The 17,219-nt window shown below is 53.2% G+C and overlaps 1 protein-coding gene across 1 annotated transcript in view; it reads left to right on the top strand.

Moving 5' to 3' along the window:
* Window positions 1-991: 991 nt before the first annotated feature.
* The window catches only part of DLGAP3 (DLG associated protein 3), a 56,607-nt gene continuing 40,379 nt past the window's right edge, over window positions 992-17,219 (top strand). Inside the window, exon 1 of the mRNA XM_058553618.1 lies at window positions 992-1,137. The gene's annotated coding sequence lies outside the window, so the exon portion shown is untranslated. The remainder of the gene's footprint in view (window positions 1,138-17,219) is intronic.

Here is a 17,219-nt window from a genome sequence, read left to right as displayed (position 1 = left end):
TCCCCAGTGCGGCCCCCTCCCCCCCATTACAGCATCGTTCTGGGCGCCAAGACGGATTCAAGCCAAGGGACTGCTGCAGTCAGCTCTCCTCCGCCTCTCCTGGCTCCTGCAGCCTGTGTCCTGGCTCTGCAGCCTCTGGCTGGGCTTCGGACAGTCCCCTTTCCCTCTCCCCCCCTCCCCGCCCCCGCCATGGCACAACCCCTGGCTCAGGGCCTAGAGGTGGGCGGGCACAGTGGGCATGGGTGGGGGCCCCAGCAAAGTCGGCAGGTATAGCGGGGTTCTCCCTCCACACTGGGGATGCCTCGGCTGTGCGGACTGTGGGTGGGGAACGCCGGTCGGTGGCTCTGAGGCAGGACACAGCGCCCCACCTCGGCCGGGGCTGGGGCAGAGGAACGGGGCTCCTTGAACCGAGGGCAGGAGCTGAAGTCGGGTAGCTGACCCGCAAAACCCAAAGGAGAGTCTCCTTAGGGGATGTGCCTGGGGGGCCGTGCGTGACATTCAGGATGTGACTGTGTCTCGGTGGGGCGCGAGACCGTGTCTGTGAGACTGTGTGACTGTCTCCCCAACCGCCTGCCTCTGGGCTCGGGTCCCTGTGCCTAGGTCGGCTGTGCGTGGCCGTGACACTGTGTGTCTGTTCTTGGGTCCCCGGCTGACACTGACCCAGTGGTCCCGGGGAGGGGGAGCTTATTCCCACCCCCGGGGTGGGCCTCCCCAGCGCTGTCGCTCAACGAGGCGGGCGCTCCTCCGAGACCCCGGCGGCCGCCCGCCGGCTGCGACCTCGGCCCTCCCGGGTCCGGTGCGGGGGCGGGGAGCTCGGTCTCCCCCTCCCTCTCGCGGGCTCCGGGCTCGGCGGCCCTGCGCGGGGGCGGGGGCGGGGGCGGGGGCGGAGCGCGCGGGCGGGATCCCCCCGCCTCCCCTTCCTGGTCCCCGGGAAATCCAGCCTCCGTGGCTTGGCCGCCTCCCGCTCCCGCGCCCGCTGCCGCTCGGCGCTCGCTCGGGGCTCCGCAGCCGGCGCGGCCCCTCCGCCGGGGGCTCCGCAGTGCCGGGCCCCGTCCCTGCCCGCCCGCCCGCCGCCGCAGCGCCCCCAGCCCGGGCCGCCGGCACCATGTAACCCGGCCGGAGCCCGAGCCGGGCCAGGTAAGCCGCGGGGAGGGGTGGGGACGGGGCCGCGCTCGCCGCGCCCTCTGCAGCGCCCCCCAGCCTCGGCCTGGCTGCGGCCCCGGCGCCGCCCACGCCCCGGGCTCCGGCGGCCTCGGCTCCCGGCCCCGGGAGGGGGGAGGCTGGGCCTCCTTCGCCGCCCCCGCCCCCGCCCCGGCCTGACGGCCCGCGGGCCTGACCCCAGGGACCGGCGAGGGGACCACGCGGAGCGAGGACCGGCTCTCCGGCCAGAGCCGCCGGGGCCGGCCAGCCCTGGCCCGGCTCTGGCCCGGCTGGAGGCTTGGATCTGGGAGGGAGTAGCCAGCTGGGTTGTGGGGGGAAGTGGTGGTGTTGGGGAGATCCGGAGAGAAGTTTCCTCTGCAGGTGTGTAAGTGTGAGTGCGTGTCACTGTGTGTCTGTGATGAGAGTGTGTCACCATGTAGGTCTGTGGGTGGTTGTGTGTGCCAGTGAGTGTGTGCAGTGACTCGGTGCGTGTCACTGGGTGTATGCAGTGTGTGTGGAGGGTGTTACTGTGTATGTGTCTGTGGACATGTGTGTGAATGAGTGTGTGTGTTGTCACCGTGTGTGCCTGTGTATGTCTCTGTGAGTGTGTATGTGAAGGGATGTGTGTGTGTGCTGGTGTGACTGTGTCTCTGTGAGTGGGTTCAGGTATCTGTGGCCTGTGTGTGTGTGTTGGCTGTGTGAGAATGTATCTGAGCAGGGTTCACTCTGAATCACCCACACCTGGGCTTTGTCCCCCCTCCCCCCAGGGATTCCTGGGGGGTGGGGGGCATGGGAGAGGGAGATCAGACTTTTTAGAGGTCAGCTCATCCCCCTCCCCAGGGACTCCTCACCCCTGACTCAGGCAAGAGCCATGCTGCACTCCCCACCTTGGTCCCCACCTTCACCCACCTCAGGGGGTACCCTCTGTGATGCTGCTGGTTGTGTCCTTGCTGCATGCTGGGACCCCTGGTGGTGGTGGGGCCTGGGGTGAGCTGGAGTATGTGTGCTTCTTCTTGGGGCCTGGGAACTTGTGTCATCCCAATAATGTTTCACCAAAGGCCCTTTAGAGCCTGGAGCTGAGGAGGCCAGGTGGAAGCTTCTGCCCAGTTCTTAGTCATCAGAGCAGGTGGTTGTCTCCCAGACTTCCAAGCCCTCAATTTCCAAGTTCTGGGTCATTGGTTCAGCCCACTGGCTCTAGGAGGGTCTGTGCTAAAGCTCTTTGAAGTAATAATAATGATAATAATATGCCCTTTTATCAGTTTAGGGCTTTTGAAAAATGCTCCCCTCTCAACTCTTTCTTCTTATCTCCGCAAAGGCCCCAGGAAACAGGCAAGCTAGGTTAAGCCATATGAAATTGCCAATATTCAACTTTTTGTTTTTTACCTACAAAAATAGCAATTTCGTGTAGTTCATCTTAATATAATGCCAATTTACAGATGAGGATGTTGAGGCTCGAGAGGTGAATTGCATTTCCCATAATCCCACACTGCTAGTCAGTGGTACAGAAAGACTCCAACCCAGGTCTTTTGGTGACCCGCAGAGCTGGGCTGGGCCGAGGTTAGAGAGGGATACCCCCTGGTGTCCTCTCTCTGACCCTGGGGGCACTGATCTCCACCTCCACCTAGCATTCCCTGAGTGCTGGGGCTACTTTTGCACCCAGCTGCCAAGGCCTAAAAGGGAGAGAGGGGGAGAAGAGAGGAGGGAGGGGAGGGAGAGGCTTCGTGAGTTGGCAGTGAATCAGGGTCTAAAAAGGGAGCGGGAGGGCTAGGGTGGCAGGTGTTTCTAAAAGGAACATGAACATAGGATGAACAGCATCAGATACAACCCCCGCATCCCCCACCCCCAGTGCCCCACTGATCTGGCAGGCAGTGCCCACTGCATTCTATGCCAGGGGGCTCACTTCCAAGGAGTGAGCTTGTGTGTAGCTGTAGAATGATGGCCAGGGGAGGAAACTTAGAATTGACTTGATCCAAACTCTTAATTGTCAAGTGAGGACACTGAAGTCCAGAGAAGGGAGGGGACTTGCCCAAGGTCACACAGCAAACTTGTGGGTTCCTGGCTAGTCTTAGCCAAGGAACTTTCCAACCCTCCATGTTGCTTTCCATTCCTGCCGCCCCCCCCCCATGCCATCAGAGCTGACCAGAGGGAATCTGGGGAGAAGGATCAAAGACTCAATAAGCCTAAGGCTGTAGATCCTTCAACTTGGGACCCCTTTCCAAAGAGAGGAAGCTACAGACCTTCCTGGGGATGGGGATTCCTAGCCATACCAATCACTGAGGTAGGCCATGGGCTTGTCTTGATTCCTGCTGGTGAGGCACTGAAGCTGCTGCAGGCCAGACTCCCAGACTCTCTTCTGTGACAGTGCCTGCTTTCAGCTGCTGCCTGGCACCTCACATCATCTCCCTCCAGCTGATGTTGGGCTTGAGCTGGCTGAGCTCCATTTTCCTTCATCCTACCCGGTTTCTGATGCATTTTCCCTCTAGCTGGCCTGACAGTTCTTTACTCTGTGGGTTCCTGTTGGGTAGAGAAACTTCTGGGGCTTGTCTGATTTTGGAAGAGTCTGTAGTTACCCTTAAACCCTTTCTAATTAAACATTCCAGGAGCCTAGGGTAAATGATAAAGATAATTGTCCCCATTTTACAGATGGGAAGGCTGAAATTCAGAGAAAAGCCTACTATTTGGTTGGTTTTTCTCTTAATCTGCTAAGATCAGTTGAAGAGGTTCTTGGAGCGAGGGGATGAAGGGAGCAAATGACAACAGCAGCTTTTGTGTAGAGGGGCTTCTACAGACCACTTCCAGTATCTTACCATCGCTGTGGTCAGGAGACCTTTCCAGGGTCTGATTTCATTCCCACTTGGTGGGTTCAAAGCTCTGTCTCTCAGTAGGGGTTGGAAGAACAGCTGCGTACCCTCCACCATGCAAGCATTATGTCTTGATTCCCTCTTTACCTACCCCACCCCCTCCAGTCTGAAGGCTGCTGGCTCAGCGGGCCTCCTGCCGTCTGGGGAGTCTGGGTTTGAGCTGGGGTGAGGCAGTGGCATCATCGTTATGGTAACGAGCTGCCAGCTCATGGTTGCTAATAACTTGTCAAGTCCCTGGGCTCAAATGCAGCCTGCCTTCCCACCAGCCCTTCTCCCCATGTCACAGAAAGAAAAAGTGAGGCTATGAGGGAGGGGCCTGTGAATAAAGGAGTCTGGGGAGGTGGGTGGCCATGTCCTTGGGGTTGTAACTGAGGGGAGGATGTCACTTGGGGGCTGGTTTGCACATATGATTATATAAGTTTGCATATGATTGCATGAACTGTTACATGTGAATGCACTCAGAACATACTTGTATAAATCTGTACATGCTAGACGATATGTTCATGTGCTTTTACATGCAGACCACATGCAAACATGCTTCCAAGCATCAGAACATGCTTGTACATGATACTGCCTCTACCGTCTGCACATAAGGCACCCAAGAAATCTGGGTTTGTGGGGGTGTCCAGGTATGTGGGTGGGGATCTGATCTTTTTCTGATGCAGCTTCAAAGTGTCTTGTTAACAAAGGGACAGAATGGTCCCAGAGTTCCTTCTTCCTTCCAGTCAAGAGCTCAGAATGCGAGAGGGCTGGGTATGGTGTGGGGGCCCCAACCTTCCAGCTCCTGAAGGCCCTGGACTCTGTGCCCTTTGAGCTCAGGTATCCCCTGCCCCCCTAACTCTCTATTCTTTCTCATCCTCTCCTCTTCCTGTGTGTAAATATTAAAGAGCTGAGCCTGCAGGGCTGATGTAGACATGGGGAGAGAATGAAATTAAAAAGGATTCCCTCGCCCCCATCCTGACACCCCCACCCCACAGTCCCCCGCTCCTGCCTCCTCCCCTCTTTTCTCCCCTCCCCTCACTCAGTGCTTCCACATGTCTCTCCTCCCCCCAGTCCAGATGGGAGCTGGCTCCTTCAGAAAGGGGGCTCAGAGCAGGGTGTGGGGAGCTACCTCTCTCTGCCTCCCCCTACCACATCTGCCTACAGGGCTGGGAGCCCCAACGTGAGTATTTCTTTTATTTTGGGGATGCTGGTTAAGAAAGAAAGTGGTTTTTAGAACCAGCTGTGAGTGGCGTTGAGAGGCTCAGGACTGAATGGAGGTGGGTGGGGTCTTCTCTCTAGGCTCCCTCAGGGAGGCCTCCTGTCTGGGTTTCTTTTTTCTCTTTGGACATAGAGGGAAGGGAGGGGTACCAGGTTCCCCTGGTGGATGGGAGCGAGTGTAGGAGGGGCAGGGGCGAGGGGCTTCTGCTCTAATGAGGGTGTGTGGTGGGGTAAGCCTGTTCCTTTCTGGGAGGTGGGGTTTCTGGCAACTGCCGGAGTCCCTGGGAGCTGTCCCGAGTGCTGAATGGGACTCTGCGGGGATTTGCTCCTTCGGAACTGTCCCGGGTCCTGAATGGAGCTGTGTTGGGGCCCGATGATGGAAAGGCGGCTGGGCAGTGCTGAGGGCTCACCAGAAAAAATTCTCCCAGATGACCCATTTTCCAAGGACAGAGTCCCTGGATGGAAAGATAGATTTGGGGGTCCTCCCTCTGGCTTTAGGCCTCATAGGTATTAGTGATATTTGGGAAAGGAACTCCTCTTTTCCTGTTTCAATTCCCCCTCCCCTTTCCAAAACCACCCTACTGGTAGTGTGGGGTACGATGGAGAATGATATTGTGGATGTGAGCTATCTTCTCATGATAGTTTTTAGTGCAACAAGATTAGGGGTACTGGCACCAGCTTTTCTCCTACTGGGTCCCAGAAGTTCAGGCTCATGGCGGTTCTCGATTAGGAAAGCTAGGTTTTGCTGGTTAGACCTGGTGTGGATACAGCTAAGAAGTTCAGGATAATTTGATTGACCACCAATCAATCTGCCCTCATCCCTCTGCCCACCATACTTTGGAATTTCTGTCAGAGGACAGTGAAATATTCTGCAATCCTGTCTGATTCTCTGCTTACCCTAACCACAGCTCAGAGCATCCTTTGGGCGAGACTTTTGTTGGGGAGGAAGATTTACAAGCCAAGGATTTAAGTGGAGTGGGGGGATTGTTCAATGCCGTGGAGCAGAGAAGGAGGAGGCTACTAGAGAGAGGGCAATGGGAAAAGAGGAAGATCTGGGGGAGAAGAAATATTTAAATTGGGGGGTAGGGTCTGGGTTTCAATCCTCAGCTCCCTTGGAAATCTTTTCCACACTAACCTAGGGTCAGGGTCATCTCAATTTTCTGGGTTCTTATGCTCTGTCTTTGTAACTCTGAAGGGAATAGAGCAAGGAGTTAGTTCTCCAGATCCCTTCCCTTGTCATCCCAGGGAGATGGGAGCCAAATGTCAGGACATGCAGATGAGACTGTGGGGGAACAACAGGCAGGAGGGGTTGATGGCAGCTTCACCTCCCATCCCCAAGAGCACAATCAAATATTCAAATGGGATCCTTCTTGAGGGGGGAAGAAGGAGAGGGTTTCCAGATGATGCTGGGCAAAAATTGGGTGGGGCAGGGAGTTCAAGAAAAGGGGGAGGTATCTAGGGACCCCAAACTGAATCAGTTCACCCCTTCCCAGATGTGACTTCTAGTTAATAAGGAGCCCCTCACCCATCATGTTTTTGATGTAACTCATCAAGATGATTCCTCTCTTCTCTAGCTGCTTGGGAGGAGCTGAGTTTTCCTATGCTGTGGGTGCTGGGAGGTAGTGGGTGTGGGTGTGGGTGCCTGTTTGGGGAGGGGAGGTGTTTGTGCTCCACTCAGCTCCCTTGGTTACATAACAGCTTTGATAAGACTTTACTTTGGAGCTGCTGCTACTGCCTGAAGCAGTCACCCCTCCACCTCCACACGGAATGCTGGATGTCCACCCCCTTCTCCTTGGCCCCTTGGAGAGTCCTGCTGTTCATGATCCAGTGTTCCAGCAGCTGCTTTCCTGCTGTGAGGCATCTTCAGCTTGCCTCCCCGCTCCCTAGCCAGCTCTTGTCTTTTAAATACTTGCTTCTTTTGTTATCTTGAGCCTAGGTCACCCCTTTTACATTTTGAAGCCTCCAGGTCTACCCTCTACTTGGCAGGGTCCTTAGGCTGGGATGAGAGGGGTTCACTGAACATCGTGAAGCTGCCCTCTAGGGAAAAAGAGAGGCATCCTAGAAGGTTTTAGGGCCCAGAGATAATTTTCTTACTCTTCCTTCCTCTGCCCCAATAACTATTTTGAGGTTTGAGATCGGTGGGCCATACCTAGAAGTATTGGGAGGAAGAACTCTGGCCGTGATATTTTCTCTTCGTTTCCCCTTTTAGAATTAAAGAGTTATGTATAAATAAGGGGTGGGGAAATATGCGTTGTTTGAGGAAATATTGGTTACTCCAGGCATGGGACAAGGGGATAACAGAGCCCTTTCTTAGAATGACTTTTTTTTTTTCTTAGAGGGGATGCAAATGGGGTGAATCCAGGAGTGGGGCATATCCTAATGATAATAGGAACAATTTTCCAAATGGAGAAGTGGGAGATTGGCAAGAGGAAAGAGCAAACGCAAACTTGAGATGTCACTTGGAGAGAATATGAACTCCTGGCTTTGTGCACAGGATAGAAGCCAGAGGAGGGTCTGGATATCTCTGTGAGTCCAGTGCACATGCATGTGTGTTTCTGCCTGTGAGTGGGTGTATGACTGTGTATATGTACATACATATATGTGAGTATGCTGTGTGACTGTGTAAAAGCACATTTATGAGTTTGTATATGTGTGGACACATACATAACTAAACCCGTGTGTGTGTATGTGTGAAGTGTTCACCCAATGATGCATGTATATAAGTGTGAGCATGTATGTGAGCATATATGTGGGATCACATGTATGCACACATGACTTAACAGCATACAAATATATGTACATAAATTGGGTCATATATGTGAATAAATGTGACAGAGAGAAAGAATGAGAGAGAGAGAGAGATTCTGACTGAACATTGGGGCTGTCCAAAAGTTGTTTTCCCACAAGCTTGAACTTGATCCACCCTGATGCCTGTGGCTCTTCTCCAGAAAGCAGGCTCCTTGAGATCTCTCAAATTCTCATGTCACAGGGACCCAGCTGTTCCTCACCACCATCCATATGAAGGGAGTTTGGAGAGGAGGAACCTATACAGGCCTTGGGGACAGCTGAGTAAGGAAGCCGAGCCCAAAGCTGCTCAGATGCTATGGTGCTCAGGGGTATATGTGGGGAAAGAGTATGGGAGCTTGAATGTTAACATTATTCCAGAGGTTTCAAGAATCGAGCAGAACAAGTTGGGCTTAGTGAGTGAAAGAGGCAGGGATATTAGGGAAGTCCAAGTGTGTGCATAAGCCTCACACGTGCAGGGCATGTGGCAAGACGTGTGTATGTGTACATGTGAACATTACTTGTCTGTGCCTTAATGTGTATATCTCAACACAAACACACTTTCTAAAGTGTACATACATGAACAAATCTACAGGGATGTATATACCAACATAGGGATTTGTCACCTTGTACACACATGCTAACACACATATACATATGAACAGAGTATGCAGAAATATGTGGGCATATGCTAATACTGGCCTGTTTGCAACTCGTGACCACATACAGGTGCACCTCACTCACCCAGGTTAACAACAGCCAGCAAATAGTCCCTTTTCCATCACATGTGCTTCACCCAATGCCTCCATTCATTCAACCAATGTTTATTTTATGCCTGTGATGTGCCACGAATTGTGCTAGACACTGTGGATGGTCCTTGACCTCAGTGACTTACAATCTAGAGAAAGTAAAAGCCCTGGGACCAAGTGAGGAGAGTATTAAGGAAGGTAGGAGGACATACGTGGGGGCAGTGGGGACCTATCACGGGGTTGGTCAGTTCTGGAGTGGGGAAGGGAAGAGTTTGGTAAAGGATCCATAGGAGAGGAAGCCTTTGAGCTGAGGCTTGAAGGTTGAACAGGTGTTTGGCACGTGGACAACTGTAGGAAAAGGTGTTTCAGTGACAGGATTGTCCCCGCTGGTCTCCCTACTTCCACCTTTGCCAGGCCCTACTGCATAGATTCTCCCCCCAAAAGCAGCCGGACTAAGGTGAGGTCATGCCTTGCCAATGGCTTTCCATCTCCCTCAGAGTTAAATCCCAAGTGCTTAGTGGGGCCTGACTGACATAAGTGCTATGTGTAAAATAGCTTCCAGTGACCTCCCTGATCCCAGGTGCCACCCCTACAAGGGCTTCCTTTCAATTCCCCAAAGAAGCTGAGCACAGTCTCACCTCGAGGCTGTGGTACTAGCTTTTCCTTCACCCTGAAATGCTCTTCCCCCAGACACCCACGTGACTTGCTCCCTCACTTTATTCAAGTCTTTGCTCAAAAGTCACTTTTTTGGAGAGGCCTCCCCCACAGTCTATCTTAAATAGCCCCTTGTCATTCTAGCCCCTCACCCCACTTTTTTTTAATTTCCGCACTTACCACCTCCATTATTTTGTGTAATTGTTTATCATCTCTCTTTTTCCACTAGAATATAAACTTCATGAGAATGGGAGCTTCATCTGTCTTATTCACTGCTGCACCCACTGTGTCCAGAGTGGTGCCTGGCTCAGAGTCGGCCCTCAATACATATTGGTGAATAAACAGTTTTAGATAGATCACACTGGCAGCTAGTGAGGAGAATAGATCGAGCTGGGTCAAGATGCGAGGCAGGGAGACCAGTTAGGAACCTGTTGTAATAGCTTTGGTGAGAACTTAGGATGAGGGTGGCCTGGTGTACAACACTGGCAGTGGAGGTGGAGAAAGGAGATACAATGCGCAAAGGCATGCTCACACGCACACACATGTGCACACATATATATTTTAGCCAGTCAGATCTACTGTCTTAGTCAGTAGGGGAAGGTTAAGGAAGAAAGTAAAAGTGTCTTTATGTGTATATGTGGTATGTATGTCATGAACACCCCGTGACAAGCTGGACACCCACCAGCTAACCCTGGCTGCCATTCTCCTTTCCTTTGGATCTTGCCACCACCACCCCACATACACCTACCCCTGCCAGCTAGGCTGCAGAGGGCTGCCATGCAGGGGTCCCTCTGGTTCCATTTGGTCAGTGATACCGGGCTCTTGCCTTAGGGAACAGGGGTAGGGAGCATGGTCCTGAACAGTGGGAAGGGTCTAAGGAAGTCAGAGCCACAGAAACTTAGAGACATGCAGAGAGAGGCATGTAGACCCTGAGAGGAGTGCTCAGAGCCGGTGAGCTCAGACCTGGCCCAGTCTTCCTGAGGCCAGACGTGGTGGGATGCAGGGTGGCATCCTCAGACAGCATCTAGCCTCCACCTTTTTCCCTCTTCTCTCCTGTGGGGTGGATGCCTTGGCCAAATATGGGCTTAGGAGTGAGTGGTCCCCCTAGGCGGTGATGTGAATTCAGGTATGGGGGACACCCAGGGAAAGGGGAGACAATATATAGAGGACAGGCTAGGGGTTTGGTGGTAGGGAAGGAATCTCTCTGAGAGTTGCAACTTTGGCTGTTTTCCTCTCTCTCAAGAGAGCATGGAGACTTGAGCTTGTGTTACAGAATGAGGAACTGAGATTAGACCTCAGGCAGGACCAATTGCCTGCTAGGGTGAAAGGACTGAGACAATACTATGTGGGGACATCTGGGAGGGGGGCTGGTGAGAAAAGGGGGAGGAAGTGGGAGTTGTGGGTCAGCCCCACCTGGTGCCGCCTCCTGACCTCTGGTATGGGTGGCGGGGCATTAAGGCCTGAAATCCTCTTTGAGAGTTCCTCCCCCAGACATCCAAGCCTGTGCCTGGGTTGCCTGGTTCCCAAGAGGCCAGTGCTAGAGCCCCTTGCAGGTTCCGGGGTGTATGGGGGGCTTCTGCCAATCTCCTTGCTCATCTGGACTAGGGGCGGGGGCGCTGCAGTCGATCCCCTCCCACCTGGGCTCTGAGCTTGGGGGTTGGGCTGAAACAGCCGCCAGAGCCGCCCACCTGCCCGTGGTGTCATGGCAACGACTCTGCCCACGTGGACGATGAGGAAAGGGAGGAGAAGAGAGGAGAGGAGGCATCATGACAGACGTGGGGATAGGAAGGGGCTCCTCAGGGGCCTGTGTACTGGGGCTGCCACCCCTCCAGCCTGGCTGGGCCCTAGCTCCTCGCACTCCAGGTGCCCAGGGCAGGGCGAGGCTTGTGCTCCAGTCCTGGCCTCAGAGTGTGTGTGCCCTTGGGTGTCCTGAGTGATGATGACCTTGGCCTCCCGTGCTGGGGGCCCCAGCGGGGTTCTGGGGAAAGTGGGGCTTTGGCAAGAGCAGATCTCTCCTTCTTTCCCCACCTGCAAGTCGGGGATGGTGCCTGGGGGTGAGGGGATGAGAGCCCGACCTACTTCTCCATTTTCTCACTATTTTTCAAAAGGAAAATGACCCACTTTTCAGCCAATCAGACTGGGGCCTGTTCCCAGGCTGATTCCCTGAGCCCCCCTGCCCAGGCCTCTGCCCCATCCTCAGCTTATTAGCCACGTGCTGGATCCACTTCCTGTGGGAAGCAGGTGCACCTATGTGGAGGGTCCTTCCCTGCCGTCTATGCCAGGCTGGGGAAGGGCCTGTTCTGAGTGGGGCAGGGCTGGGCCAGGGCCCGCCTGATCCTGCGTCATTTCCAGTTTGGGCAGACCTCACGGACGGCCACGTTCCTGGGTACTTTGAGTGTCCTGTCTGCCATCCCCATATGCTCACAGGATGCACCCCATGGAGGGGCAGGAAGGGCTCTGGGGAGGGTAGGAGGAGGACCGTACCCTTCGTCTCATCCTGTATTAGTGGATGGTGGTGGGCTGTCTTCCGAAGCTGCTCCATTTCCATGTGGAAAGGGAGAGCCTGGGGCACTGGAGAACCATGTCTGTCTGTCTTTCTGTCTGCCTGCCAGAGCTCCTCCCAGAGAACGCTCCTAGAGGGTTCTGTCTGTGCCTCTCTTCCCAAACCCCTCCCCCTCTCCAGGATATTGGTCTGGGCCTCAGCGCCCCCTCCCTCCCTCAGCTATATTGGCCTGGGCTGGCTTGGGGGGTGATTAGGGATTTAATTATTTAGTTTCTCCAGCTCAGTAGATTAATTCCATCCATCACAGGCAGGCTGAGACTTCTCCCCCTCTCAGGGCTGCCTGGACAACCCCAGAGGGAGGGAGCATCATTGCTCACCTGGGCCTAGTATTGGATCTGGGAACAATGGATAAAGTTCTTGTTGGCGGAGGATTTGGAGTATTGAGAAGATGTGGGTGCCTAAGTGAGGTGAAGTGAACATGTATGTCTGTTGTATGGGGATAAACATGTGGACTTGTATGTAAGGTTTTGTATCGGTGCAGCTTCTGCGTGTGCAAGCATCAATGTCCATTGGATGAAAATGCACGTGCGTGAACCCTTGTGGGAACAAGTTTGTGTGTATCTGTGCATGTTATGTGATGATGAACAATATATGTGAGGACAAATGCCATGTGAATTGTGTTGGATGACTGCATGGCTGTGTGATCTGCCTCTGGATGAATACATGTGTTACATTGTGAAGAAGCAGTCTTGGGAACATGTGTGCCCATATGTGAGGGAGGGATGGCAGGGGTGGAGGTTTCCTGAGGCTGAGTGATGAGTCAGGGCACACTGGGGGTCCACCTGCTGGCCTCATCAGACCAGTTTAGTCAGAGAACATGCTGCTTTAGACCTGCCGAGGCTTGGTCTCCTAGTGGTTGAGAGTGTCGGGCCTGGACTCAGACCCAGATTCAAATCCCTCTTCCACTACCTGTGTGACCTTGGGCAATTTTCTTTACATGTCTAAACCTCAATTTCCTCATCTGTAAAATGGAAGTAATAATGCTACCTATTGCAAGGGATAGTTGCGAGGAGGACACGAAGAGGTGCATCTAAAGCATTTAACACAATGCCTGTTCAGTTGTAGGCATTCAGAGAGCTTAGCCTCAGACTTCAGAGTTGAAAGGCACCAGAGGTTGTCTGGTCTGAAATGTGTTCAGTGCTTGAATCCATCCTATACCATCCTCCAAAGTGGCCCTCCCACCTCTACTTATATGCCTCCCTGGACAGGACACTCCCAGTTCTTCAGGAAACCCACATCACACTGGACCAGCTCTGCCTGCTGGGGACTTCTGGTCCCGCTACAGGGAGTTATTTTCCTCCTGCCTTCTCCTGTTTCTCCCTCTCTCCCTGTGTCCCAGCTGAGGGGTACTACTTCTTGATGGCTCAATCACTGACCCAGAACTTGTTGAGCACCTACTGTATGCCAGATCTTGTCCATGCAGAGACAGATCAGATGAATCCTGGTTTCCAAGGAGCTCACAGCCTGCAAACAAATATTTACCCTATTGTGTTGAAGTATTGTACCCAAGAGGTGGTAGCAACTGCTGTGGCCTGCGATTAGTGGAGAGGGCACTGTCAGTGAAGTTTTCTAGGAAGAGAAGATACCTAAACTGTATCAAGGGCCATATACAGGCCTTGTATATGGGGGGATCTCACAGTCTGTGCTGCCCATGCTCTCTCCCACTGTGGTCCTGGCTCTTGCTAAGCCCAGAAATCCAGAGAGGAGAGCAGAGGATAGGGTACCCTGGAAGCTGGGGCAGGATCAGGCAGAGCTGAGGGGTGAGAGGTGCTACAATGTGAACCTGGTAGTCAGCTAACCAAGCAGCTCCATGGGGCCCTGTGGGGCCCAGCCCTGTGCTTGACTCCCTCTGGGAGAGGCATAGAAGGAGGAGACAGGCCCTAGTGCTGGCAGCCCCTGTTCTAGCTCACATAGAGAGCTTACAGGACAGTGTGTTAACCCAGGAGACAGCCCTAAGCTCTGGCCTCCATGGGGGAACCAGACATCTGGGCCAGCGGGTGGGAAAGGCTGTGGGTCTGACCTGGCTGAGAAGCTGCTGCCCAGTGGGCCTTGGAATCCTACCTGTTGTTCTCTGGTGTCCCTGGCAGGCTCAGGTCTGGCAGCATCCTGGAGACCAGGGCAGCACCAGCCCAAATCTCATCAAATATGTACAAATGAAAGAAGGTGCTAGGATGCTGAAGTCAGGAGAAGCCAACATATGGGGACATATGTGCCAGTTACCTTGGATAGGTCAGCTTATTTACTCATTGCCACAACCTTAGGAGGTAGGTAGTGTTGTCCCTATTTTACAGGTGAGAAAAATTGAGGTTCAGACAGATAAAACAAGCTGTTCACGTCACACAGGTAGGCTGTGATACAATGGTGGGAGGCAGATGATTGGCTTTGCAACAACTGGCAAGAAGGTCACTGGGCCTTCCCTTCCAGATCCCTGGAGTTGGAAGAGAGACCACTAGCCCCAGCTGCAGGGTTTGGTGGGGGTCTGCAAAGCAAGGGCCTCTAGTTCCTCAGATGCCACCCTCTTTGCCCACCAGGCCTGCTCTTCTGTCTTCAGCGTGCTCAGGGTGTGGGAGGTCTTCCAAAGGAGCCCAGGCAAACAGAAAGTCCTGGATGAAAAATGAGACAAATGAGTTTTTAGAGTACCTATTTCTGATCCAACCTGAGTCGGGTATGGCTACAGCCTCTGCCCAAGGCTGACTGAGAAACCTTCTCCGAGGCTCTGCTTCCAGATCTCCTGCATTTTAGTGGTTTCTCCTGAGTTATCAAAAGCTAACCCTCAGCACTGTGCATTTTTCCTGTAGTATCTCAATCCTTGTGAAATCACAAAAGGGACCATTCTTGCCTCCATTTGGAAGTTGAGGAAATTGAACTTGAGAGAGATGAAGGGACTTCCTTAAGGCCACATGACTAGTGACTGGTAGACCTGGGACGTGAACTCAGACAGTTCAGCTTAAGACTCAGAATGCCCAGTCTCTCTCACTGGCTGCCTCTGACCAGGGTCCTATAGGAGTCTTGTCCTGGGAGTCCTGCCTCTCAGCAGTGGGCAGAGATGACTTCCCCAAAGAAGGCTCCTGGAGACCCTCAGGAGGGGGAGCATAGACATGACAAGGCAGAACAGCCTGAGAATTTGTTCAGTTCACAGAAAGGAAAGAATGGGCCAAAAGCAGCTGGCCATGAGTGCAATTAGGGGGCATGAGGGGATGAGCCTGCTTAGGCTGAATTGTGTCTCATAGGGCCCTTGTGAGCCCTAGAGAAAGAGGAGGAAGCCGGAACTTCGCTTCTGGTGCCTCTTGGCCACATGGCTCCGGCTGGGAGAGGAGCTGAGGCCCGGAGAGTCTGAAGGAAGATACCTGCTTGGGGCTGGATGGTGGACCCCGAGCACTGAGAACCCTCCTTACAGTCTCATTCTTCTCTGCACTGTGGGGAGGGTCACTTTTTCCCCTCTTCCTTCCTCTTTCCCCCCACTGCCTTCCTTGAGCTATGCAAAGGGGCACATCTGGAGAGACCCAGATGTGACTGGAAAAGAACCATCTTTACCTGCCACTCGAGAATGGCTAGATAAATGATGAGCAGGGCTGGGTTTGGAGGCTCGATTTCTAATACAAAATCCTCCAGGGGCTCTCCAAAGCCTTTCGAAGGAAAGGAGTGGAGGTCCTTTCTGTGGACGGTTGTGCACAGGAGTAGAGTGGATGAGGGTGGCAAGTGAAGACTTTCATTCATGCAATAGATATTTTTGAGCACCTTTTAGTGGCAGGCATTGTTGTAGACACTCAGAATACTGCAACACATTAGACAGACGTAGTCCCTGCCCTCCTGGGGCTTATGTTCTGCTATGGGGAGACATACTATAAACATGTAATCGATAAAGAAAATAATTTCAAAGAGCAGTAAGTGCTATGAAGGCAACAAAACAGGATGACGTAGAGCGTGCCTGGGGGATGGGGCTTGACTTCAGTTATGAGTGGTCAGGGAAGGCTTCTCTGAGCTGAGACCCAAAAGATGAGACAGAGGAATCCACGGGGATATCTGGGGCAGAGTGTTCCAGCAGAGAGAACATCAAGTCAAAAGCCCCCTGAGGTGGGATTTTCAAAGAGATTCCAGGTAGTGTGGGTTATTCACAGGCTGAGCACTGTCCAACGGGTCAGGAGATGGATTTAGACTTGGCTCTGCCTAAATGTCTCGAGTGTTTTGGAGCAGTAAGCCCATTTTCTGTAAAATTCCTACCCTCAACCCCCAGGAAGAGTTGATTAAATAAAGTAATAAAGGTGAATGAAGAATAGCCCAAACCTCCCTCCTTCTATTCTGTTCTTCCTTCCTCCTCCTCCATTTTCTGGATCAGTGAAAGTAGTATAAAGAGGTTTTTCTTTGGGGTCTTAAGGGCTAGGGTTGGGCACAAGGCATGCTGAGTCTTCAGTGACAGTGCTGGGTCATGGGGTTGAGAGATGCCAGGGATGAGGGCACCAGCCCAGCTACAGAGATCCTGCCAAAGGCAGCTGGGCAAAGCCAGTGTCGAAATGGTCAAGGGGGCTTGGGCAGAACTGGCTGCAAGAGGAGACGGGGCTGGGGGTGGAATGCCTATCCATGGGCACAGGAGTGTGGGCTACAGTCAGAGGTTCTGTGTTCAGGCTCCCCAGTAGCTAGCCCTTTCACAGTGGACATACAGCCCCAGCCCCCCAAGCTGCTGTCAGGACAGGTGGTGGTGGAGGACTGGACAGAGAAACTGAGGCAGAATCCTGGATATTCTGGTTAAGTCAGCACAGGGAAAGGGGGTAGGTAGGCAAAGCCTGAAACTTTGGGGTCCCAAGGGCATGGAGGAGCCCAGACATACTGCTGCAAAATGAGTTCCAAGCCTCACTTGCTGTAAGTTCTGCTATGTTGGAACTGGTATGGGATGACCTCATAGGCTCCAATGTGAGGGGACTAGATAGGACTGATCTCCAGCAAGAGAGCAACCGTCCCCATTTGCTGCCATCTGGACCATTGTGCCCAGCTTGTCGCTCTCCCAGACAACTTCATGGGGAAGGCATGAATCAGTTAATATTTGTTTTTTTCACATCTTTACCATTGCCCAAGGCATCACTTTGTGCCAACCTCTGAGACACTGGTCTTTGTCAAACATACCTGGAGCCCTGGGTGCCCAGGTGTGGACAGTCTTGAGTAAGAACTGCTTTTCCCCAGCAGAATACTTTTGGTCTTACATGGCTGTCCCAGAGAGATTAAGTGGCCTTCCCAAGGTCACACTGTAAACCAATGGAGAAAGTCGTAAAAATG

This window comes from Diceros bicornis, chromosome 13, assembly GCF_020826845.1.
Source record: "Diceros bicornis minor isolate mBicDic1 chromosome 13, mDicBic1.mat.cur, whole genome shotgun sequence".
In the NCBI taxonomy this organism is placed as follows: Eukaryota; Metazoa; Chordata; class Mammalia; order Perissodactyla; family Rhinocerotidae; genus Diceros; species Diceros bicornis.
The sequence above is the reverse complement of the archived record's forward strand: the minus strand, read 5'-3'. Positions and strand labels throughout refer to the sequence as shown.